This window comes from Lagenorhynchus albirostris, chromosome 5 (genome assembly GCF_949774975.1).
Source record: "Lagenorhynchus albirostris chromosome 5, mLagAlb1.1, whole genome shotgun sequence".
In the NCBI taxonomy this organism is placed as follows: domain Eukaryota; kingdom Metazoa; phylum Chordata; class Mammalia; order Artiodactyla; family Delphinidae; genus Lagenorhynchus; species Lagenorhynchus albirostris.
The window spans coordinates 15,850,321-15,878,292 of record NC_083099.1 but is presented as its reverse complement, the minus strand read 5'-3'; the positions used below and the strand labels follow the sequence as shown (position 1 = coordinate 15,878,292).

The following is a 27,972-nucleotide window of genomic DNA, read 5'->3' as shown; positions in this document are numbered from 1 at the left end:
TAACTCACAGGATTCCTGAAATGTCCATGGATACTAATACCATTAAGGAAACAGCTATCGTGAACAATGCTGCTCTCTGGAAAAATGAGCTTGAGTGTCAACTGGGGATTCTGGACCGTTAGCTTCCCCTTACCTTCTGCAAGTCGTGCAATGAGAGAAACTCTGTAAAGAAAACAAATTAATTAGGTAGAAGAGTGCTAAATGCCAGAGCAAAGCAAAGAGAAATCAGTTAAATAAAAGAAGAAGAAATAATAGAGCAGTTGTAAGAGACGGAAAATAGAGAGGCTTCTAGAAGAGATACCAGAGAAGAAAATAATAGAACGTCAGAGAATTAATATATTAAGAGAGAATTTCTGAGAATTCTTTATATGGATGAACAAAATGCCAAGAGCTGCTAAAACTTTGAAGAAAAATAAGGTGAAATTATAAATGACAAAAGTTATTTAAAAAAATGGTAATCAATATAACATGGTATTCAAACAGGCTAGGTAAAGGCACCAGTTGTACAGAATAAAAAAACTAAGAAACAGATCCACCTATATATAAAAATTTGATATAATAATGAAATTGGTATTGCATATCAGTAGGGAAATGATGCAATAAATTGTACTGAGTAGCTATGCATATTGAAAAACATAGTTATAGCCCTTCCTAAAACCATATACAAACAATAACTCCAGGTATTATATACTGCTAGTAAGTGTATAAATTAACATGAGCTCACATTTGTAGAGCGATCTGGATATGTGTTAATTTTCTATTGGTGCTGTAATAAATTAAGTAGCTTAAAACAACACAAATCTATTATCTCACAGTTCTGGAGGTCAGAAGTCTGAATTGGGTCTCTCTGGATTAAAATTAAGGTGTCAGGATGGTTGTGTTCCTTTCTGGAAATTCTAGGAGAGAGTCTGCTTCCTTGTTTTTTTCTAGCTTCTAGAGGCAGTCTACATTCCCTCCATCTTCCAAGTCAGAAACACTGAGCTGAGTCCTTTTCATACTACCATCTCTCTGGTTCTTCCTCTCACTCTTTTCCTCCTTCTTGCACTTATAAGGACCCTTGTGATGACATTGGGCCCACCTGGACAATCCAGAATAATCTCATCCCATGGTCAGTCAGTCAGCAACCTTTATTTCCCTTTGCCATGTAAACAAACATATTCACAAGTTCTGGGGATTAGGACATGGACTTCTTTGAGGAACTATTATTTTGCCTACAATAGGAACTATCTATTCAACTTGAATGTTTTTTATGTCTGATGACTTTGCAATTTCATTTCTAGGTATAGTCCCTTCAGAAAATATAGCACATTTTTAAGGGAATTTATATAAGATAGTTGCAGCTTTCAAGGGAATTTATATAAGATAGTTGCAGCATTTTTGGTAGTATAACCTAAATGTCTATCATCAAGAGCAAGGGAAAATTGTGGTCTACTGGTACAACAGAATATTATACAATAGTCAAAAATAATGAACTAGAGGCCACAGGTGTCAACACAGACATTTCTCAATAACAAAATGTTGTAGGAAGCCATTTATTCTATGAAACCATTTATATAAAGTTTTAAAACCTGAAGACAACCATATTTTATTTATGGACACACTGCATGAGGTGTAAGTAATTCTCACCTAGGCTACAATGTTTTTAGACTCACCCTTTAGCCTTCAATTTTGTGCTTATGCCCACCCTTCTATGGCAGGCGTTGGTAAATTATGGTGCTGGGGGCAGCCCACCTTTTTTGTGAATAAAGTTTTATTGAAATACAGGCTGCCTACCTTTTTGTAAAGAAAGTTTTATTGGACTAGAGCCATGCTCATTTTTTTAAACATCTTTATTAGAGTATAATTGCTTTACAATGTTGTGTTAGTTTCTGCTGTATAACAAAGTGAATCAGCTATACAGATACATATATCCCCTATCCCCTCCCTCTTGCATCTCCCTCTCACCCCTCTAGGTGGTCACAAAGCATGGAGCTGATCTCCCTGTGCTATGCCATGCTCATTTTTAAAAAAACGTTTTATCTGTGGCTGATTTAGTACTACAGTGGCAGAGCTGAGTAGTTGTGACAGAGAAAGTCTAAAATATTTACTACTCAAGTCTAAAATATTTACTACTGGCCCTTTAAGAAAAAGCTTGTTAGTATGAGGTTAACACCACTTGTTCAGTCCTGGGTATTGAGCTGGTTTCCGGAGACACAAAGGTGCTTAGAGGGTCCTGCCCTCAAGGAGCTTAGACCAATAGAGAAAAAGATATAAAATAAGTTCAGCAAAATGGTTTATACCCTAGGAAGGAAGTTCTGTAAAACACAATGAAGTGGGAGATTTTTCCTCAGGTACTGAAAGGACAAATAAATGAGGATTAAAATATAAAGTGCCTGGCTCATAATAAGACTTCAGTGCTGTGGGTTTACTATTGATATTCATATGCTTGTGACTGTCATCATCCTATGAAACTGCATGAATAAGAGTAAAGAAAGGGAAGGAAGAAAAAAAGGCAGAAAAAGAACATTTAGAAGAGGAGAACATTGAAACTGTGTTAAATAATGAAAGATAAGGAATGCCTATTTTTACTTTTTTACAAGTTAATATTTCAAAATAGAGTCAATAAAACTGTTATTTATCTTTTTTATATCAATGAAATGTAAATCAGTCATTTTTACCAGAAACATAGCCATTTGATTTCCCTAGTGCTAACTATAAATAAAGTGAATAGATTTCTCAAATTATCTTGCTTGGGTTTTCATACTAAGATTTACTGGAACATACATGCCTGTGAATTATAAATATGGTTTTTTAAAGCATACCAAATAATTTTTTTGGAACAAGGTCTTTCTTATGAGAGAACACATTTATTTTCTTTAATGAATTCTCAAGGTAATAAAAAAATGTAGATAAGTTGTCATCGTGATCTTACCCATTTTTATTTGTGGGGTTTCTAAGGTCTGTTCAGTTCCCTGGAGAGCATGTTTCACTCTGCTACTTGGTCAATCATGTTTCCCCAAATGGCCATTGAAGTTATTTTGGCTCATGTCATCTTTCAAGAGGGAAACCATTTTTATCTGTCTCCAGAATAAGAATAGTTTTCATGTCATATATTTTTCTCTTCTTCACTTCTCCTTGATCATTCAGTGGCTCCACGTATTTGTTCTCTTGGGATTTCTGCTAAGGAGGAGCTGGGCACTTGTCTTGAACAAATGATTTTCACTCAATTACAAAACTATTGTTACTTGGTTTTCCATCCTGGATAGTTTTTCAAATTTTCAGCTGTTATTGAACATCTCATAGCTGTGAGATTTTTAGAATTAACTTGATGGTAAAACTTCTTTTAAAAGGCACTTCGCTCTTTTCTCTGGTAGAACATTACCAGGCTAGCAATTTCCTTCTAGGGCTAAAATTTCTTGCTTAGTTCTATTATGTATAGCATCAAAATGGTATTTCATTAACAAATAGGAAGAGAACTTTTATCTTCCTCTAATAAAATGTTCATTTAAATTCAATTTAATTGTACTCCTGTAGTTTTTATTAGGCTTCATTTTTTCTTCACCGGGCAATGACCTTCTTAAGGAGAGGCAAGAATGAATCCAACTAGCAACATTGCAGGAAAGTGCTGTTACATTTGGGAGGGTAGAGGGATGGGAAACATAGCTGATGCTGCTAGTTGAATGGGAATGGAAGTACACTAATGACAGAGTTCAGAGGGCATGCCCCAAAAACCTTCCTACTCACCTATGAATAAAACACCCAACTTCCCCAAGGCCACATCTATAACATCCAGGAGACACAGTTTTGAAAAAGTATAATTCTTGAGAGACTACACATTTCATTCTGACCTTCACCTCAGAAACCTTACTTGTTTAACTTTCCTCTTAAGAATTTTGTTTTGTATTAAAGTAATGAAATATATTCAGAATTCTATAATCTAAAATATGTTTAGGTTTAGGTTTCAAAATGGTTGCCTTACCATTGGTGCATTTTACAACCATCTATCCTTTTTTTTTTTTTTCTTGTTCCCTGACCTTCTCTTTGCCTAGCTCGGCCTGTGCAGCCAGAATGAGGGCAAGCACTGAGCTGAGCTGAACTGAGCAGACCAAACAATACCCCCTTAGAGGTTGTGTGACCTCAGGCAGCTCCTCAGTCTCCAAGCTTCAATCTCCTCCTCTATAAAATAGGCGAAATGCTAAACAAATGCCTAATTGCACAGTTTTTTAAAAGGAAGCCTCCTCCCAAATGCCTTGTTTTTTAAATTTTTATACAGCAGGTTCTTATTAGTTATCCATTTTATACATATTAGTGTATACACGTCAATCCCAATCTCCCAATTCATCCCACCACACCCCCACAACCCTGCTTTCCCCCCTTGGTGTCCATACGTTTGTTCTGTACATCTGTGTCTATTTCTGCCTTGCACACCGGTTCATCTGTACCATTTTTCTATATTCCTCATACATGTGTTAATATACGATACTTGTTTTTCTCTTTCTGACTTACTTCATTCTGTATGACAGTCTCTAGGTCCATCCACGTCTCTACAAATGACCCAGTTTTGTTCCTTTTTATGGCTGAGTAATATTCCATTGTATATATGTACCACATCTTCTTTATCCATTCGTCTCTCGACGGGCATTTGGGTTGCTGCCATGACCTGGCTATTGTAAATAGTGCTGCAATGAACATTGGGGTGCATGTGTCTTTTTGAATTATGGTTTTCTCTGGGTATATGCCCAGTAGTGGGATTGCTGGGTCATACGGTGGCTCTATTTTTAGTTTTTGAGGGAACCTCCATACTGTTCTCGATAGTGGCTATATCAATTTACATTCCCACCAACAGTGCAAGAGTGTTCCCTTTTCTCCACACCCTCTCCAGCATTTGTTGGTTGTAGATTTTCTGATGATGCCCATTCTAACTGGTGTGAGGTGATACCTCATTGTAGTTTTGATTAGCATTTCTCTAATAATTAGTGATGGTGAGCAGCTTTTCATGTGCCTCTTGGCCATCTGTATGTCTTCTTTGGAGAAATGTCTATTTAGGTTTTCTGTCCATTTTTGGATTGGGTTGTTTGTTTTTTTAATATTGAGCTGCATGAGCTGTTTATATATTTTGGAGATCCTTTGTCCGTTGATTTGATTGCAAACATTTTCTCCCATTCTGAGGGTTGTCTTTCCACCTTGTTTATAGTTTCCTTTGCTGTGCAAAAGCTTTTAAGTTTCATTAGTTATCCACTTTTGGATAAAAGCCACTTAATAACTCAGTGACTTGACAGTGCACAGAGAGAGCAGAATGTCTGGGTCAACATGGAGCAGTTCCTCATTTGGATCTCTCTTTCCCACCAAAATAGAAATAAGGGATAGAATACTCAAGTGTTAAAAGGTATAGGACCACACTCAAAAATGGAAAGGGAAAATCTTCATGTTACAGAAGCAGAGGGAACCCAGAGCAATAGCAGAGATTACAGTATTATAACCCAGATCGAGTCATAACCATATATATGTACTAGAGATGGTACTTTAGGGACTGTAGGTATGGAAGTCAAATCGGGCACACACATAGCAGGGAACAGGAAATGGCTCCCCATGTGAGCCCAGGAAGTAGGACCATACTGTCTGCCTATTTAAAAGAGCTGAAATAGCTCTACCCACTTACACAGTTACAATTAGAGACATTCCATTTGAGTACAGAAAGACTGCATGATATCTGCACCCATACTGATGCACAACTGCCGTAGTTGCTGAAACAACATTTGATAAAATTTAATATCTATGCTGGGTTAAAGCCATTCATAAAATAACAACAGATGGATATTTTCTAGTTATTTCTAAATACAAAAGCCATCAGCAAGCTTAATAGGAAACAACTAGAAGATGAAAACTGGCTTCTAGCTAACACACTTAGACAAAGAAGAAAGAAAGAAAGAAAGAAAGGAAAGAAATATATGTTGTAAAACTTGGAGGAAAAGGGCAAAATTAACGTTACTTGCACATGATAGTATTGCAGTACTTGAAAAGCCACGAGATTCAAAATCAAAACTATTACAAGCTATACGAAGTTTTAGGTACAAATATAAACAGCCTTCAATAAAAAAAAAGCATTAAAAAACATAATATTTACAATATGTTTAGACAAAGATAATATAGCTACATAATAATTAGCAAAAAATAAAAATATTCTAGGAAGAAAACTTTAGAATGCTTCTGAGAGACAGAAAAACACTTGATCAAAAGAAAAACTTACCTCTCCTTACACAAGGTTTATAGCATAAAGTTACTAATTTTCCCAAAATTAGTCTGCAGGTCTAAAGCATCCCAACAAAATAAGAACTTATTTTCTTTGGAAATAAACAAGCTGATTCAAAAGTTCATGTGAAGAAATAAACAAGCAGTAATAGACACTAAATCATAATATTTATGTTATGGAATTAACTGTGTCCTCCCTAATTCATGTTCATAGGGTTGAAGCCCTAACGTGCAATACCTTAGAATGTGACTATATTTGGAGATAGAGCCTTTAAAGTGGTAATTATGTTAAAATGAGTCCTCTAGAGTGGGCCCTAATCCAATCTGACTAGTGTCCTTATAAGAACCGATTAGGATACACAGAGAGACATGAGGGATATTCATGTATAGATGAAAGGACATATAAGGCCAATGCAAGAAGGTGACCATCTACAAGGCAAGGAAAGGAGCCTCAGGAGAAAGCAAACCTGTCCACACCTTGATCTTTGACTTCTGGCCTCCAGAATTGTTAGAAAATGAATTTGTTGTTTAAGCCAGCCACTCTGTGATCTTTTGTTATGGCAGTCCTAGCAGACTAACACAATTTGACCCACAAACCCCTCTGAGTTCAGTAACACCCCTTACACAAATATTCATTGAAAATCTAGTAAGAGGCATATACTGGGATTGTTTCAGTAAGGAAAGCTTATCCCTGCAAGATTTTTAGGACCTGACAGTTCTTTAAGCAATTTAATAATCTTCCATAAGGAGAAGTCTGGAGCTAGGAAGCCCAGGATTGGTTCCTCAACTCAGTCATCAAAAAGCCAGCCTATTCATAACCTCTTGCTCAGCCATCTTCAGCTTTTGGGCTTTTTGGTGTTTATGTTATTGTAACCTCGATGAAACAACTCAGCTACCAGAGCTTCAGGCATGACTGTATCACATCAGCATCATAGACTACAAGAAAGAAGGAGAGCAAACCTCACAGGGCTATCTTTTTTTTTTTTTTATGGTCAATCAAATTTTTTTTCCCACATCTTTATTGGAGTATAATTGCTTTACAATGGTGTGTTAGTTTCTGCCTTACAACAAAATGAATCAGCCATACACATACATATGTTCCCATATCTCTTCCCTCTTGTGTCTCCCTCCCTCCCTCCCACCCTCCCTATCCCACCCCTCCAGGCGGTCACAAAGCACCGAGCTGATCTCCCTGTGCTATGCGGCTGCTTCCCACTAGCTGTCTACCTTACATTTGGTAGCGTATGTATGTCCATGCCTCTCTCTCGCTTTGTCACAGCTATCTTTTTAATACATAAAGAAAAGCTTTCCCCCAACCCCCTAGCTGACTTTCTTTCATACTTGGTGATATTAATGTGATATACACATGCATCCATTCTTTCCATGCAAAATTACTGCACATAAGTATCAGGCAAATACTCTTTCTTATGAGTTATTAATAATCTGGCCCTGAATATTGGGCACAATCATTAATTATAGAGCTGAGGAGAGCTTCTTGCTTGAATTACTATAGGAATCACCCATGTGTCTTCTACCCACTGAAAACCCTGTTAAAATAACAGTAATTTGCTAAACTGGTTAGAGTAAATAATCCAACTCACAATATTTTTCCTTCTGGTCTTCTCAGTTACCATATATAAATAAATCAGAGTATTTACGGCACATTCTCTAGATACAGATTTAGGTGACATGAGGGATATAAAAAGATTTTCCATGCACAAGATCCTTTCAGATTTATTAGGGAAATAAGACCTATGTTCAAAAGAAAATGTGAGCAAGAATGAAATATTCCTATATAAGTAATACTTCTATTTTAAATTGTCATTCTGTTTAGTTGGCAGTTTCCCAAACTTACACACCTGTTCCTTAACCTACAATTCTCTTCCTTTCTCTCCCTCTTCCTCCATATGCTTTGAAACTCAGATCGAGCATTAGCTCCGGTATAAAACTTTGTCCAACCATCCACACCTTCTTTGTGTACCCTCTGCAAAATGTTTCAACAGCACAAGCTATCAATTCTTGCATGTATTTGTTTGCATGCTCGTCTCATGCAAGATTACACTCATTCAACTTTGTGCACCTGATAGCTAGCACAACACTGGAAACAGTGGAGATCAACCAAATATGTGAATAAAACAATGAGAGTTTGACTATTTAAAAAGGAGACAAGAATACAATACTGTAAGGACCAAAAGAAGCACAGGAGTCATTTGAGATCCCTTCATGGTGAAGGAATGAACTAGAACTAGAAGCATGCTTACCCTAAAAGAAAAATATCTGGTCTTTGAATTAATTTTAAGTTATTTGCAGTGAGAAATAAGATCATACTTTACTGTTCCTGGGCTACAAACTTTGAAGACTAAATACATTTTCCTGCTACTGTGCTAAACAAAACTGGGACTGGGCAAAAGCAACTTAGCAGCTTGCTATAGGAAATACTTGCTTTGGAAGATAAGTCTATGAACCAACCAAAATAGCTTACTTATAGAGACCAATAGCTCATTTCAAGACCTTCTCCTTATCATGTCCACCAAACCAAAGCTACTTTGTTATAAATTTTGCCAATCCCAGTTTCCTCCCTTGCAATATCAGCCTTCAAAATCACCTAGGGCCCTATATACTTGCTCCTGGAAATTCTCCCTTCACAGACCTGGCTAAAAATCTATCATACTGGTGTTCTTTCTTACTGTAAGTCTAACAAACTCAGATCTGCATGATCAACATGTGTTTCTGATGGTCTTTTGGTAGAGCTAAAGGCCAATAGTAGCCTTAAAATGAATTTGACATATACCCAGCTTTGAAGAAAGTATATCTGATGTAGGAAAGCAACTTTTGTGTTATTTACCTTAGATTTTATTCTTCTCCCCAAATATGAGGAGGCATGAGTAATTTACAAAAACACGAAGTATTTTTGTTCATTTTTAAAGTGACAGCTAAAGTTATCAATTTTTTCCCTTGCTTTCTCTGTTAAGAATTACTTCCTCATATTTTCATACTCAAATTTATTGACTGGTATTACCTTAAAAATAACCATTTATTTCATTTATCTTTAACAGCTTTATTAGGGCCCATTTATTATAGGACATGTACATTTCCTCTAAAAGAATTCCCAAGACATAAAACCACTGTCTCCTTTTCAAAATGTTTTAACCTAATGAATATCCATGAGAAAGAAAATATACTGTCACCATTCTATTACAAGATGTTATTTATAGAAATTTTATATATTTCAGTTGCTTTACTATATCAAGTTACAACTGGTTGTCATCATCTCTGAAACCTGAAATCTATAATCTATGTTGGACGAATGAAACAAAAATGAAAAAAAATAAAATAAATGCTTGGTAAATAAATAAATGGATAAATGAATTGTTATAAATTGACATAATTCCAGGAAGCCACAGGTGCCTAAGTATTTCAATGAATATGTTGTCATTTTAAGAATTACTGACTGCCAATCTTTCTTTATCTCTTATCCTTCAAAAGGCTCATATCCATCTACCTTTGTGTGCTATTTTAATCATTATTTTTTATAGCCCATATGTTTTATTTTCCATTTTCCTTTATTGTTTCCTTTTAGCATTACTTACTTGTTTCCTTTTGTAGTTTATTTGATCCATCAGGATCTTATAAAGAAAGTATTTTTTAAATTAATTCAACATTGCTAGGTTCTCATTAACTTCATTTCATATGCTTAGCATAGCTTCGACTTCTTATTTACACCGTAGTGCAAATTTCTTCACTTTCTTGGAGTTTAAGTAAAAAATGGTATACAACATTGTAAATCAACTATACTCCAATAAAAATCAATTTTAAAAAGGTAGAATAATTAAAACACAGCATGGAACAATAAGGGAAAAACTACTGTTTTTAGATACTAGTTGTAATAAGTGATAAAGAAATTTTTAAAAGGAAATTCTATATTTACATAGATGAGATAAATATAAAAATTCTAAAGGAAAAACACTAAATAAGAAGAAAGTAATACATACATTAAAGACATATGAAAAAGTACATTTAGGTGAATTAATTTTCATTGCTTTAAATCACAAGACAAAGTTTGGCATTCAGTCTTCTAAATAAAATGGTTTTTAGCTATGTCTTGATCAAATGTCACATTAGAGACTAGAACACTGTATGGCTCATAGTAGAGGCTCAATACATGTTTCTTCAAATATATCTAACAAACTTACCAAAAATTGTGATGTTAAAATTCTCTGTCCTCAGCAAATGTTAACAGATTGCAGAAGGCCACAGACTTCTGGATTAAAGTATCATTAAGGGAACAGCTGCCACTATTTTTAATGAGGTTCCTTTTCCAATGATGTAAGCAAAATTATTAGGTTATAGGTTTTCTAATACCCAATATCAGCCTGATCATTTTCACTGGTAAGAGCAAAGTTTTTACAAGTCCTCTTTCTCTGAAACCATCAAAGATTACAATGACTACCCCTAACTGTTAAGGCCATTTGGAAAGCTGATATGTCTCAAAACCTCAGAAGGGATACTCCTATAGGTAATGGACTTTATTCAAAGAAGTCTGATTTCAACTCAATCCAAAAATAATTTCTTAGTTCTCATTGTGTGCAAAGCTTTGGACCAGGCACTGAGGGGCTATGGAGACCAGAAGACACAGAGGATGATCTTAAGGAACTTGCCCTCAAGGAGCTGGCCTTCAAGTAAAAGAATAATAAACACAAATAGGCAGTGCACTCAGCAGTCCCACAGATCTCTCTCTTGCTCCAACGATGTTTGGACGGAACAGACCTCAGGGACATCCCTTGCTCCAGCCTCTGACCACTCTTCAACCTTTTTTCCAGTCACAACCTTTGGAATCCACCACTCAGCTATCCTTCATCACCAGAACTAGCCAACACCATTTTTTGAGCTTAACTTCTTATTACCGATCAACCATGAGCTCCCAGATTTGTCAGAGTTATTCCACTGAGGTGGAGGTCGCCATCAACTACCTGGTCAATATGCATCTGCAGGCCTCCTACACCTAGCTCTCTTTGGACTTCTATTTCGACTGTGACTATATGGCTCTGAAGGGCATGGGCCACTTTTTCCATGAATTGGCTGAGGAGAAGCGCGAGGGTGCCGAGAGTCTCTTGAAAATGCAAAAGCAGCACGGTGGTCGTGCCCTCTTCCAGGATGTGCAGAAGCCATCTCAAAATGAGTGGGGTAAAACCCAGGACACTATGGGAGCTGCCATTCTCATGGAGAAGAACCTGAACCATGCCCTGGGTTCTGCCTGTGCAGGCCCCCACCTCTGTGACTTCCTAGAGAGCCACCTCCCAGATGAAGAGGTGAAACTCATCAAGATGGGTGACCACCTGACCAACCTCTGCAGGCTGGCTGATCTATAGGTTTGCCTGAGCAAGAATCCCTTCAAAAGGCTCATGCTCAAGCACAACTAGGAGCCTCCGGAACCCAGTGGCCTTTGAGGAGCCCTCTCTGGTGTCAGGGCTTCTGCCGGAAGCCCCTCTCTGTAGCCACTAGGCAGCTATTTAACCACTCTGGAGCACTCTCACCCAAGCCTTGGACCAAATGGAAACAGTAAAGCTTTTTGAAGCAAAAAAAAAAAGAAAAGAAAGAAAGAAGGAAAGAAAGGAAGGAAGAAAGAAAGGAAGAAAGGAGGGAGGGAGGGAGGGAGGAAGGACGGAAGGAAGAAAAGAAACACAAATAACTGTAATTCAAAGTAAAGTGACATATTTGTACAAATGGAGATAAAAGAAATACGATTGGGAGACACAGGGAGAGAAGTTATGATCTCCAAAAGTGAAACTAGAAAAGCTTTCAGGATTTTCTAGTTACTGATTAAGTATGATGTCAAATACAATTGTGAGGAAGAGAGAGAAGATATTTTAGGTGAAACAGAGACACAGATGTCTGCATATGCATGGCTTGGACAGAAACAGTGAAGATTATGGAATATGGGAGGATATACTGCAAAGAAAAATTGGAAATGTGTCAGGGACAAGATTGTGAAGACCTTGAATATCATGCTAAGGAATTTGTATTTATACCCTCTGCCCCACATACATGCTCCAACAGTAGCCAAGGTCTTAGCTATACTAGAATTGCTTCAGGAAGATCATACTCTCTAAGACTCATTTACCCCTTGATGCATTTTCAGAATATGGATTCTTGGTTGCTTATTCGTACTTTCAGGTTAAAAACAAACAAACCACTAAAAAGGCTTGTATTGAGCTAATCTTTAATATAATGAATATTTTTATTTTGTTACTTATAGCTAACCCTTTCTCCCACTTATTGAGCCACTGGCAATAAAAACAATGTCTGGTTGACAATTTCCCCATCTCAGCTCTGTGCAGGAAATCTACATGTTTCTCATGAAAGTCATGTGGCAAGAGCACCTCACATTTATATAGTGCTTTACTGTTTGCCACCCATTTTCAAATACATTGTGACTCTGTCACATAGTGTAACACTTTATTGTGCCCTGTAATTTGACAAACTTTATGCCAAGCTCTCTATATTCAACCCTATTTAGAAATGAGAATATTAAGAGTTATAGACATTAAGAGACTTCACAAGGTCACAGAACTAATAACTAGAAATAAGATCAGGGCTGACTCTAGAATTTCTACATTAACCATCATGCTATATTATTTCCTTTATAAACACACATACCGCAAAACTAGTTATGACATTTTCATCAAGCCAACAACACATTTTTGTAAGTCAATGACTTTCTAGACTTTGTTCTTCTAAATTCTTAATTCAATCGGGACTACTATTAAATTGATTTTACTGCTTCAATGCATCCAAAACTATCAAAAATGTACCATTTAATCTTTACTTATCTGGACTATGCCAGCCAAGAGAACAATGCACTTGAAGTTGTATGCCACAGTTTATGGATTAAAGGATATTATTAAAGGATAAATGGAGAAGGCAGACAGCAGAAGCAAGAAGAACTACAATCCTGCAGCCTGTGTAAAGAAAACCACATTCACAGAAAGATAGACAAAATGAAAAGGCAGAGGACTATGTACCAAATGAAGGAACAAGATAAAACCACAGAAAAACAACTAAATGCAGTGGAGATAGGCAACCTTCCAGAAAAAGAACTCAGAATAATGATAGTGAAGATGATCCAGGACCTCAGAAAAAGGATGGAGGCAAGATCAAGAAGATGCAAGAAATGTTTAACAAAGACCTAGAAGAATTAAAGAACAAACACACAGATGAACAACACAATAACTGAAATGAAAAATACACTAGAAGGAATCAATAGCAGAATAACTGAGGCAAAAGAACGAGTAAGTGACCTGGAAGAAAGAATGGTGGAATTCACTGCTGCAGAACAGAATAAAGAAAAAGAATGAAAAGAAATGAAGACAGCCTAAGAGACCTGTGGGACAACATTAAATGCAACAACACTCACATTATAGGGGTCACAGAAGGAGAAGAAAGAGAGAAAGGACCCAAGAAAATATTTGAAGAGATTATACTTGAAAACTTCCCTAACATGGAAAAGGAAATAGGCACCCAAGCCCATGAAGCGCAGAGAGTCCCAGGCAGGAAAAACCCAAGGAGAAACACGTCTAGACACATAGTAATCAAATTGACAAAAATTAAAGACAAAGAAAAATTATTGAAAGCAACAAAGGAAAAATGACAAATAACATACAAGAGAACTCCCATAAAGTTAACAGCTGATTTCTCAGCAGAAACTCTACAAGCCAGAAGGGAGTGGCATGATATATTTAAAGTGATGAAAGGGAAGAAACTACAATGAAGATTACTCTATCTGGCAAGGATCTCATTCAGATTCAATGGAGAAATCAAAAGCTTTACAGACAAGCAAAAGCTAAGAGAATTCAGCGCCACCAAACCAGTTCTACAACAAATGCTAAAGGAACTTCTTTAAGTGGGAAACACAAGAGAAGAAAAGGACCTAGAAAAACAACCCAAAACAATTAAGAAAATGGTAATAGAAACATACATATTGATAATTACCTTAAACGTGAATGGATCAAATGCTCCAACCAAAAGACACAGGCTTGCTGAATGGATACAAAAACAAGACCCGTATATATGCTGTCTACAAGAGACAGCAGACCCACTTCAGACCTAGGGACACATGCAGAATGAAAGTGAGGGGATGGAAAAAATATATTCCATGCAAATGGAAATCAAAAGAAAGCTGGAGTAGCAATACTCATATCAGATAACATAGACTTTAAAATAAAGAATCTTACAAGAGACAAGGAAGGACACTACATGATGATCAAGGGATCAATCCAAGAAGAAAATATAACAATTATAAATATACATGCACCCAACATAGGAGCACCTCAATACATAAGACAAATGCTCACAGCTATAAAAGAGGAAATCAACAGCAACACAGTAACAGCAGGGGGCTTTAACATCTCACTTACACCAATGGACAGATCAACCAGACAGAAAATTAATAAGGAAACACAAGCTTTAAATGACACAATAGACCAGATAGACTTAATTGATATTTATAGGACATTCCATCCAAAAACAGCATATTACACTTTCTTCTCAAGTGCACATGGAACATTCTGCAGGAGAGATCACATCTTGGGTCACAAATCAAGCCTTGGTAAATTTAAGAAAATTGAAATCATATCAAGCATCTTTTCCAACCAAAATGCTATGAGATTAGAAATAAATTACAGGGAAAAAAATGTAAAAACCACTAACACATGGAGGCTAAACAATACATTACTAAATAATGAAGAGATCACTGAAGAAATCAAAGAGGAAATCAAAAAATATCTAGAGACAAATTACAATGAAAGCACGACTATCCAAAACCTATGGGATGCAGCAAAAGCAGTTCTAAGAGGGAAGTTTATAGCAATACAAGCCTACCTCAAGAAACAAGAAAAATCTCAAATAAACAACCTAACCTTACACCTAAAGGAATTACAGAAAGAAGAACAAACTTAGCCCAAAGTTAGTAGAAGGAAGGAAATCATAAAGATCAGAGCAGAAATAAATGAAATAGAAACACAGAAAACAGTAGCAAAGATCAATAAAACTAAAAGATGGTTCTTTGAGAAGATAAACAAAATGGATATACCTTTAGCCAGACTCATCAAGAAAAAGAGGGAGAGGACTCAAATCAATAAAATTAGAAATAAAAAAGGAGAAGTTACAACGGACACTGCAGAAATACAAAGCATCATAAGAGACTACTACAAGCAACTCTATGCCAATAAAATGGACAACCTGGAAGAAATGGACAAATTCTTAGAAAGGTATAACCTTCTAAGACTGAACCAGGAAGAAATAGAAAATATGAACAGACCAATCACAAGTAATGAAATTGAAACTGTGATTTAAAATCTTCCAACAAACAGAAGTCCAGGACCAGCTGGCTTCACAGGTGAATTCTATCAAACATTTAGAGAAGAGCTAACACCCATCCTTCTCAAACTCTTCCAAAAAATTGCAGAGGAAGGAACACTCCCAAATTCATTCTATGAGGCCACCATCACCCTAAACCAGACACCACCCAAAACCAGACAAAGATACTACAAAAAAAGAAAATTACAGACCAAAATCACTGATGAATATAGATGCAAAAATCCTCAACAAAATACTAGCAAACAGAATCCAACAACACATTAAAAGGATCATACACCATGATCAAGTGGGATTTATCCCAGAGACGCAAGGATTCATTAATATACGCAAATAAATCAATGTGATACACCATATTAACAAATTGAAGAATAAAAGCTATATGATCTGGGGCTTCCCTGGTGGCGCAGTGGTTGAGAGTCCGCCTGCCGATGCAGGGGACACGGGTTTGTGCCCCGGTCCGAGAAGATCCCAAATGCCATGGAGTGGCTGGGCCCGTGAGCCATGGCCGCTGGGCCTGCATGTCCAGAGACTGTGCTCCACAATGGGAGAGGCCACAACAGTGAGAGGCCCATGTACTGCAAAAAAAAAAAAAAAAAATATATATATATATATATATATATATATATATGTATATGATCATCTCAATAGATGCAGAAAAAGCTTTTGATAAAATTCAACACCAATTTATGATAAAAGCTCTCCAGAAAGTGGGCCTAGAGGGAAACTACCTCAACATAATGAAGGCCATATATGACAAACCCACAGCAAGCATCATTCTCAACTGTGGAAAACTGAAAGCATTTCCTCTAAGATCAGGAGCAACACAACGATGTTCCTTGTCACCACTATTATTCAACACAGTTTTGGAAGTCCTAGCCATGGCAATCAGAGAAGAAAAAGAAATAAAAGGAATACAAATTGGAAAAGAAGGAGTAAAACTGTCACTGTTTGCAGATGACATGATACTATACATAGAGAATCCTAAAGACGTCACCAGAAAACTACTAGACCTAATCAATGAATTTAGTAAAGTTGCAGGATACAAAATTAATGCACAGAAGTCTCTTGCATTCCTATACAGTAATGAAAAATCTGAAATAGAAATTAAGGAAACCCTCCCATTTACCATTGCAACAAAAAGAATAAAATACCTAGGAATAAAGCTACCTAGGGAGACAAATGACCTGTATGCAGAAAACTATAAGACACTGATGAAAGAAATTAAAGATGATACCAACAGATGGAGAGATATACCATGTTCTTGGATTGGAAGAATCAACATTGTGAAAATGACTATACTACCCAAAGCAATCTACAGATTCAGTACAATCCCTATTAAATTACCAATGGCATTTTTTACAGAACTAGAACTAAAAATTTTAAAATCTGTATGGAGACACAAAAGACCCTGAATAGCCAAAGTAGTCTTGAGGGAATAAAATGGGGCCAGAGGAATCAGACTCCCTGACTTCAGACTATACTACAAAGCTACAGTAATCAAGATAGTATGGTACTGGCACAAAAACAGAATGATAGATCAATGGAACAGGATAGAAAGCCCAGAGATAAATCCATGCACCTATGGTCAACTAATCTATGAAAAAGGAGGCAAGGATATACAATGGAGAAAAGATAGTCTCTTCATTAAGCGGTGCTGGAAAAACTGGACAGCTACATGTAAAAGAATGAAATTAGAACGCTCCCTAAGAACATACACAAAACTAAACTCAAAATGGGTTAGAGACCTAAATGTAAGACTAGACACTATAGGGCTTCCCTGGTGGCGCAGTGGTTGGGAGTCCGCCTGCCGATGCAGGGGACATGGGTTCATGCCCCGGTCCGGGAAGATCCCACATGCCGTGGAGCAGCTGGGCCCGTGAGCCATGGCCGCTGAGCCTGCACATCCGGAGCCTGTGCTCCGCAATGGGAGAGGCCACAGCAGTGAGAGGCCCGCGTACTGCAAAAAAAAAAGATAAAAAAAAGACTAGACACTATAAAACTCCTAGAGGAAAACATAGGAAGAACACTCTTTGGCATAAATCACAGCAAGATCTTTTTTGATCCATCTCCTAGAGTAATGGAAATAAAAACAAAAAGAAACAAATGGGACCTATTGAAATTTAAAAGCTTTTGCAAAGCAAAGGAAACTACAAACAAGATGAAAAAATAACCCTCAGAATGGCAGAACATATTTGCAAACCAATCAATGGACAAAGGATTAATCTCCAAAATATATAAACAGGTCATGCAGCTCAATAATAAAAAAACAAACAACCCAGTCTATAATTGGGCAGAAGATTTATATAGATATTTCTCCAAAGAAGACATACAGATGGCCAAGAAGCACATGAAAAGCTGCTCAACATCACTAATTATTAGAGAAATGCAAATCAAAGCTACAATGAGGTATCACCTCACACCAGTTAGAATGGCCATCATCAAAAAATCTACAAACAATAAATGCTGGAGACGTGTGGAGAAAAGGGAACCCTCTTGCACTGTTGGTGGGAATGTAACTTGATACAGTCACTATGGAGAACAGTATGGAGGTTCCTTAAAACTAAAAATAGAATAATCATATGACCCAGCAATCCCACTACTGGGCATATATCCAGAAAAAAAACATACTTCAAAAAGACACATGCACCCCAATGTTCATTGCAGCACTATTTACAATAGCCAGGTCATGGAAGAAACCTAAATGCCCATCAACCGATTAATGTATAAAGATGATGTGCTACATATATACAATGGAATATTACTCAGCCATAAAAAGGGACAAAATTGGGTCATTTGTAGAGATGTGGATGTATCTAGAGACTGTCATACAGAGTGAAGTAAGTCAGAAAAAGAAAAACGTATACCGCATATTAACAGATATATGTGGAACCTAGAAGAATGGTATAGATGAACTGGTTTGCAGTGCAGAAATTGAGACACAGATGTAGAGAACAAATGTATGGACACCAACGGGGGAAAGTGGCAGTGAGTAGGGGTGGTGGTGTGATGATTTGGGAGATTGGGATTGACATGTATACACTAATATGTATAAAATGGATCACTAATAAGAACCTGCTGTATAAAAAAAATTAAATAAAATTCAAAAAAATAACATTGCTAGTCATAGGTCATAAATTTACTCCCGATAATCTTGCTTATTTTAGATAATATCTTTTGTGATTTTTTTAAATAGAGAGCTTAGTTTCATTTCATTTTGGGGTAGGGAGTGAGAAGTTACTGTAAAAATCTGACTGGAAAGATTAGTAATAGAATTAGCACATCCAACAGATACAGGCACTTCAGAATTTGTTTCTTCTATAACACAGATATGTTAGGCTAAATGGTCCCCAAATCTCCTTTAGTTCTAACATTCTCTGATGCTTCTGTGATAATATAATTCATCTGTTTCCTTTTACATAAATGGAAACTGAGTCCCAGGGAATACAGGGTGGCCAAGACCACATGCAGTAGTTTTTTTTGTAGCAGAACCAATCTGTAAGGGAGTGGGGATCTTAAGGCCCCAACACATTTTGAGGTTTCTCAGAGTCAGCCATTCTACCAAAGACAGGAAACACCAAATATTTGTGTACCAGAGTCGGCTAAAGTTTCCACCATGGCATGGCAACAGTGAATGTATTTATTAGAATTGTCAGTTCTCATATTTCTTGACATAGATATACTACAGTTTATAATTCTAGGGTCATTTTTATTCAGGGATGGATGTATAGATAGATAGGTCCCTATTATTTTAGAACTTTCACAGAAAAACCTGAACTGTATAATTTGATTATTTAAAATAGTGGACTAAATCTTAAATTGATAGCTAACTTTATTTGCCATTCATTTTGATTGAACTTAAGACATGTTAAATTCTTTTTATATTTGTAGATTGGATAAGTTGTTTTCAGAAAATCCAACCATAGGAAAGTCAGAATTGCCTTTCTCAATCTTCTCTTCAAGACAAAGTCACTGGAAGCATATTTATCCAAATGTTTTCAAACATTGGATAGTTTTCACTATGGTCCAACATTTTCCTAAATTAAGTGTTAAATGTTAACATGTTGCCAAAGTACATAACTTTATTAATAATAAGTGTAAAACTTCACAGCAATAATATCTAGCATTTATATTTTTCAAATTGATTTTCTTTTACTCTTTACTTTTACTCTCACAGCATCCCCTTTCCAGAGAAAGGGTTTTACAACCTGAGAAACTCAGGCATAGAATTTAGAGTGACTTTCCTCTCCATCCTACAGTGTTTTTCCTACATTTCCACAAAGAAGCTATTCTTCCTAAGCTCCAGCATAGAAAGCACCATGTATTTGAATACTCAAGTTGTCACCACCAGCAACTGCTTGAGAGTTAATAATAAAAAAAGAAAGGATAAATTTCACAAACCATGTTTTCGCTCCTGAAACATTCTATTTTATATACAGCTCTCCAACTGTGTGAACTGCAGGCATATACATTAAAAAAAAAGCAATCTGTGGTTTTACTAAAGATAAATTCTGGCCTATAAAAATTACAGGAAAAGCTACTATTGCTTGACATCTCTGAATTTATGGCTTTGCTTTTAATAAGATTCCAAGCCTAGATTATTTATTCACTAACACATTCACTCAAATACTTACTGAGTGCCTATATCTGCCAAAGCAACTATATTCTAGGCATGGGGGATACAGCGGGAAAAAAAATCCTGCCCTCATGGAGTTTGCATTTTGGTTGAGGGAATCAGAGATGCTATAAAATAGTGAAATATGTAGTTTTTCAGCTGGTAATAAGTGCTTTTGAGAAAAGCAAGCAGGGAAAGAAAGTGGATGGTGGTTGGGGAAGGGTTACAGCTTTAAATAGGGTGGTGGGGTAAGGTGTCATTGGGAAGGTGACTTTTAGGAGAGGCTTGAAGGATGTGAGGGAGTCAGCTTTTCAGATTTCTGGGGGGAAAGGGTTCTGCTCATTTGAACAAAGCAACAACAACAAGAGATATTTCTCTAAACCTTCAGCCTGATTTACTTTGACAGATGTGCTTTTGAGGTGATTACTAAACCATTCGAAGTTAGTTTCCTTCTCTTCAAGAGATGTTGTCCACATGAATGAGAGCTTATATATTCTTGGCACTGAGGCAGACATGAACAGTCATTGAAGGAATTTTCACCTGTAGTATTTCCAGAGAGGGGACTTGGGCACATACTGACATTTAAGGAATAGTAGTGCTAAATGCTTCTCCAGATTTTCAGACTCCATCATCTTTATTTAGCATACATTAGACATTCATCTTGATGGTCTGCTTGTCTTAGTGAATCACACCCCAAATGTCAGCCCATCAAAACAGCTTATCCTAAGTTTCTGGTGCCTAAGGGTTATTAAGCATTTGAGACAAATTTATATACATCCTCAAATACATCTGACCAACAAAAGATTAAGCTGTCTCTTCTGTGACCTTATTTATTTCCTCAGGAAACAATGAAAACTTTTCATTTTGTTTTGAAACTTACCATTTGAAACTTTATGACAGAGGATACTCTGTTAGCATGAGTTTATTTCCTCCCCTTGAAAAACGATGTTCAAAGAATGAACTTTTGCCATCTCTGAGGCTTTGGTACTCTTGCTCTGAGCTTCCAGGAAAAACAGTAGACACCTATGAACATTAATGGAAGAAAAGCATATGGAGATTAAATCCATAGAGAGATCTGCCCTAACCAGAACTTCCCTTAGATCTACAGAAGAGAGTGAACTGATTTGACGAAAGTTGAGAGGACCTCAAGGCCATAAACAAGTTTTGAAACCATGAGTTACTTTAATCTTCTTTATCAAATAATTAGGATTAAAAAAATCACCATCTAGAAGTTTCTGCTGTTGCCTAGTCATACTAGGTCTTGCCTCCTTAAGTGGAAAGTCAACTTCAAAGACTGATAAGAATAAGCATCAAAGGAAAAAGCATCACTTTTTCTCATTTCACTGGCAAATAAAAGGAGGCTACCTGTTTGCTTCCTATGGAAGTGAACATCCTACTAATTCAGATGCAACCTGTCATTTACTAATTTTCAATGGGAGTTAAGTGCCGGAGCCACAGGCTTGGCTTTGGTTTATTTGGAATGGTTTTCTGAAGGGTAGTGCTGCTCACTTAAAAATATATCTGAGCTGTTACAGCGCTAGGCATGGTACTAAAAGTAGAGTAAGCCAACCACGGGTCTTTAGGACTTTATAGTAGAATGGTGGGTAGGGAAGAGAGGGTGTTTGTAGACTTCATTCCAAAGAGGAGACACAGAAAGCTATGGAGTTTTAACGGAGAACAAAACTGCAGCAAGATTTGTTTGGAAAAGACGTTTGAAATGCATATTAAGTAATGTGGGTTTGCATCTTGGCTCTGGCGTTCACTAACTGTGTGATTTCGGGCAGGTTTTTTAGTCTCTCTGAGCCTCATTAGTTCCTCATTTGTAAAGTAGGCATACTCCTTCCTAACTTGCAGTGAGGTTCTAGGTATTCAAGACTGCATGCAAAGCACTTGGCATTATGTCCAGGACAAAACGGATGATATCGTCATTAGAAAAGGTGAGGAGGGGAACCTCACAAGCTTGAAGATAAGAGTGCCTAGCAATTAGAATTATGAAATCTGAGTTAAGACTGGGCTCTTCTATTAGTGAGCTCAGTGCTAGGGAAACTCAGTCAGGGTTGGGCTTAGTTTGCTGGTGGAGTGTTAGGTAGGTGGTAATAATCACTGCCCAGATTCATTGTGGTGTCATGAGTGTGATTATAATAAATATGAAAGCCCTTGAAGAGTCAAACAGGCACACAAATCAAGAATGCTAGCATACAGAGAGCAACTTGAAACTCATATTTGGCAGGTATGTATAGAAAATCTTTAGGAAAAATATGGGAATTTAAAAAAACCTTAAAGGACCTATGAATAGTTTCTTCTGCTGACTCTCTCAAGGCTTCCCTGATTTCCTCTTCTCTCCTCTAACCCTCAGACCCTGAATCAATTCCTTCCTTCTGACTCTCCTTTTCCAAGGGTAGTGCTCTAATGTTCTTTATTATCTATGAATTATGTGAGAAATTTATTAGTAAAATTTTCACTCAGTAGGATTACAAGCCAATCTTCCTGTGCATATAATTGTAACTTATACAGTGAGGGGAGGGGGATTGATTTTTATAGTGAAAGAAATTAACAAAGTTATTTGTGACTAAACAGTGATTTTTTTCCCCAGAAACTTCATTTAGGTGTGTACAACAGTAAGATTTATATAACATTTCTCTACTAGGAGAAAAGAACTAAAACTTTTGAGAAAACAAAAAAGTACCTGAATTAAAGGTCATAGGACTAACAAGTGGCAGAGCTGGGATTTGAACTCAAGTCCCTCCATTGGCAAAGCCAGGACACCTGCTGCCTCTCTTAGTCTTGGCACTTAAATTTGACATTGGAACAGTTTTCAAAGATGCTGATGTTGTATAAGTCTACAAGGTTTACTTGTATATTACCTTTTAACTCACCCTCTACAAGCATTTAACTTGGACATGGCCTTTCAGAAAAGTGTTGTTATTAACAGATGTCATAGCAAAAATAAATTAGTCTTTATTTAGTAGTTTATGTAACCTCCCTCCCTGACATTTAATGTTTTGCTAAAACTTATATGTAGAGAAGGATCTAGTTCACAAGTACTTTTTAAAATTATTATTCAAAACCAGTGGTTATTTCAATTAGCCATCATCTCCCTTCTTTAGGAGGATTTCTCCTTTTTGACAGAAATAGCACCTCTCTCCTTGGTGCTCCTACCGTGCTTTGTTCCTCTTCCATTGCAAAGCCACATTGCTTTGTCTTCCTCTCTCACTAGGCTATCATTTCCTTCTAGATTGTAAATTCTTCGCTAGACCATAAGTTCCTGTATCCTTCATTTGTAATATCTTAAAGATGGTAGATATTCCAAGTATTTATTAGCCTACTTAAATTCTATGTGCAGTATTTTAGAACTGTTTCAGAGGAACTTAATTTTAACCATACCCAGTTTTTTTGTCAGATAATTCATGGATAATAAAGAATATTAAAGCACTAGCCCTACTAATGAATAAAGAGAAGGAAGGAATTTAGGGCAGGGCTAGATGGTTGGAAGAGAGAAGAGGAAGAATGGAAAGACTTTAGAGGGGCAGCAAATACATTTTCAAGGCCTTAATTTGCTGAATGCATTTGTGATATTAGGAATAGAGAAGTGTAGATAATTGAATCACACTGGAGTTTTTGGTCGAACTATTAGCAATTTGATAAAAATGAATCTCTGACTCATGCCTCCCTTCTCTGCTTGTGGACGCAAAATGGTTGGTAGAATTTATTTCTGTCAGAAAACATGTAGCTGTGTACAGCTTGTGACATGATTGCTGCATCTTTTTCTTTCTCCCATTTCTACTGTTTGTCAATCCTATTCTGCATTCACTGAGAATGCCCATCATGACTTTTGGTCTCTGTCTCAACTTGGATTCATGTGCTACAGTTAATAAAAAAATATCTTTAAAGAGCATTAAGATCTTAAAGAATACCAAAACATTTTGATATTTGGAGGCTATTGCTAGCAAAAGGAATCAAAGAACATATGGTGAAAATTTTTTGCACAAATTCTGAGTAGGACTGTGCTGGGGGAAATTGTGAGATAAAAGAAATTGACCTGAAGACTTCTCTTAATTCCCTCACTCGAAACAGGCCCAGATAGCACACACCCCCATACTCTTTTGTATCCCCCATCCTCTACTCAACCCCCTGCAATCACCACCAGTGTCTTTTGGTCTCAGAAATAGATATGACAGATCTCTTCATTCTGAGGTATCTCTGTTAGGTTGTGATACATAAATACTCTTACAGATTTTTAAATAGACAAAGAAGTCTCCAAAATTTTAAGCCAACAAATGAACATCTAATTGTGGAATGTAGGCCATGAAGGAGCAAGTTGAAGGAGAATTTCTTTAGACAGTGTTAGGCTTCCCATCAAAGTTTGCCTTGACCCTCGAAGATGATGATGTGAGCTTCTCTGAAGAAAATGTATAATTTAGAAGAAAATTCAGAAACCATTAAATCTACATGGGAAAAATTCCAGTTGCTTTAAGTTTTTGGTGTTTCTTTTGATTTAGTATTTTTTCTTTGACAGTTACTTGGAGGATGTTTTATTTAGACGAGCATCTTCATTTTTAGGATGTCTAAAATCAAATGTCTCTTCAGTTAAAGATAGCTGCTGTGGTAGGGCTTGGGAAGGGAATGGACTAGAGGGTGAGAATGAGCTAGTTGGGGAAGGGGGACCAGAAACTATGCCAAGAGTTCCCAGTTCAGAAGAAGGAAGGTCAGCATGAGGAAAAGTCATAGGGGAACAAAATTAGTCTCTCCACCTACCTGTGGCTCCTCCAGTGCCACCATCAGTCATCTGATTTCCACGGACAACAGCACCTCCACGGCCTAACAAAAGTACTCTCAGCAAAGGAATCCTACTCCTGCTCACTTTACTTTGAAGAAATAAACTAGAATGTTTCACAAATAGCCCAATGAACAGGGTGAAAGAGCAGATGTTACGCTTAAATGCCACACATGGCTACTTTTGGTTCTTGGAGGACCCAAATGCTAAACGACATCAGGCACATATTTTTAGCCTTATTTATAATGTAACAACATTTCACCATCTCCTCATTGTCAATGTTGCTTCCAAAGTATTATGAAGGAGGATCTGACCCTGCGTTAAAGCTCCTTTGACTTTGAACACAGCACATGTTTTCCATAAGGAAATCAATAAAATTTGGTGGTAGATTCAAGTAACATATTTCTTTCTGAAGCGTCGTTTAGATGATTTGAAGTTATTCATTTTAAAACTTTGCAAAATCACTTGGGTCTGTGCTTCTTGGTTTTCTTCTTCATTCATTAACTCAACAAATGTTTATTAAATACTTAATATGGACCAAGTATGGTGATAAATTGTTGGAGATATAAAGATAGCTCTGAAGAACTTCATAGTTTGGAGGGCAAGACAGTCTCATGAAGTAATAATTAGAAATACAGTATCATCATTACTATCGAAAGAGGTATAAACAAAGGGTGACTCCAAAGAAGACCAGGCCTCTGGAGGGAAATGCAGGAGGAACCAGGGAAGGCTTTCCTGAGGAGTCTGATGAAAGAACATGGAAATTAGACAAGAGTACGAAAGATATTCAGGCTTCAGGGCAACATGTGCACAGACTTCATGTTGTAACATCACAGCAAACGCACGCAACTGTATTTAGCAGAGTTGTATGTCACAGCTGATTTTGTTCCATCAGCTGAAGCAACATTGGATAGTTGTGGTGGCTTTTTTGATGCAGCTGGAAGCAGGATGTAGATATTGAGGAAAGGGTGTGGGTACACAGGGTTGGGGGGTAAAAGACCACTGCCCCTACCATCCTCAGGTGCTATAAAGAGTTAAGAGACACCATGGTTGAAACAAACAGGCAAGTCATGATGCAAGGACTCAAACATGTGGCTCAAGGCCAAGTGTTAGCAGTGGACCCAGTATCTCTGAGCCTGGGACATGGCCTGTGAGTGAGGTAAGAGTCACCTGAGTTTGCCATTCTTGTGGCCCAATCTCACGAGATCCAACGAAAGCCAGTGGGAGTGATCCACTTGTCTAGCCGCTGTCCTGGAACCCACATCTGGGTCAGTCTCTTGTTACCCATAAGTGTGAGTTTTGCAGCTCCTCAGGATCCAGTTGATCCCAATGCAGGGTAGAGAGTTGGAGAACATTTGGAAGAGAAGAAATAAGTTCAGGATCCATGTAGTTCTCCATCCAGACCCAGGGCATTTTGCCCAGACAGCACTGCAGGACCCAGTTGGTCCCAGTCACCTGAGAGGAAGTTAAAACATTTTGAGGTAGGCATGCCAAAGCACAGGGCCTCAAGCAGTGGCCCTCCTTTCCCAGATCTGCCCAGGTTCATAGTCCCAATTCTTACAAACTCTGTGATCTCAGACAAGTTACTCAGTTGAACCTCAGTTTTCTCATAGGTAAAAGGCATTTGTAATGCCTTACAAAGATGTTGTGAAAACTATATGAACTAATTTATAAAGTGTCCCAAATGTGGAAAATGTTTGGTGAAGTTGACTAGCAATTCTAGTCAACTAGAATTCTTGGTGAAGAATTACTAGCAATTCTTGTCTCAAACAGGGACATGACTGGGGTCAGACTGAGTTGTTTGGGTATAGAAACAACTTGCTGTATTTAGGAATTTCTTGTATATAGAAAGTAATATTTTTTCTTATTATAAAATGATTATTTTAGAAAATGTGAAAAATATACAAAATCATTAGTTTATTCAACAAATATGTACTCAGCATCTACTGTGAGCTGTAGTGCTGGTTTTGGACACTGCTGATCCGGCAGTGAACAAAATGAAGTCCCTCTCCTCTTATATGAGAGATATACAATAAAATAAACATATACAAGTTATATATATACATATATGTACACACATACACATAAATTATACATAGTATGTCATAATATGTCAGATGGTGATAAGTGCAAAGTAAAAAATAAAGCTGGATAGGGGGATAGGGAATGCCAAGAGGTTCGGAAGTAGCAGTTATAAATACAGTGGTCAGGAAAGGCTTCACTGAGAAGGTAACACTTGAGCAAGCTCCTGAAAACATCTGGAGGAAAAGCATTCAAGGCAGAAGAACAGTAAGTCCAAGAGTCCCAAGCAGGATTGTACCTGACCTGTGTGAGGAACAGCATGGAAGCCGGTATGACTAAGTTAAGGTGAATGATTAGTAGAGAGATAGTTTGCAAAGACAGAAAGACATGGGGGTGGAGGAATGCAGATAGTGTAGGGCCTTGTAGATCATTACAAAGACCTTGGTTTTTATTCTGATGAACATGGGGAGCTACTGTTGGGAGAAACTGTCTTCCATGAATTTCTTGCTCTCCTACATGTCTTGCCAAGTATGCCAAGAATGCAAGGTCCTGACCACTCTTTACCCAGGCCATTTCTCAGGGTTGTGTTTGTAATAAGCAACCTTGAGGGATGATGTGACATCTTCCTCCAGGACAAAGATCAGGTTTGCTCAGTACTTCCTACAAAATGATGGGCTTCTTGACCTCAGTGTTTCCTCTCCTACAATGAGACCCATTGTCTATGCACATTATCATTTAGGTCCATTGTGTTGCCCTCTTGGAACTTGGAGGATATGAGGAACTGCTACAAATATGCTGATGCTCATGCTGCTTGCCAGGCTGTGAGTAATAAAATCCTTGTTTTGGACCCAGGAGTCTTGTGTCTTCTGTCAGCATCCATGAAATAATAATAGGCTAATTTATCAACTTGCGAGTAAGATAAAATCAGATCTCAGACTCTTCACAGTTCTTGGTAGCCCTT

The 27,972-nt window shown here is 37.2% G+C and overlaps 1 pseudogene; it reads left to right on the top strand.

The window, feature by feature from the left end:
• The first annotated feature begins 20 nt into the window (after positions 1–20).
• LOC132520804 (ferritin light chain-like) lies at positions 21–11,730 on the top strand (annotated as a pseudogene).
• Positions 11,731–27,972: the final 16,242 nt, after the last annotated feature.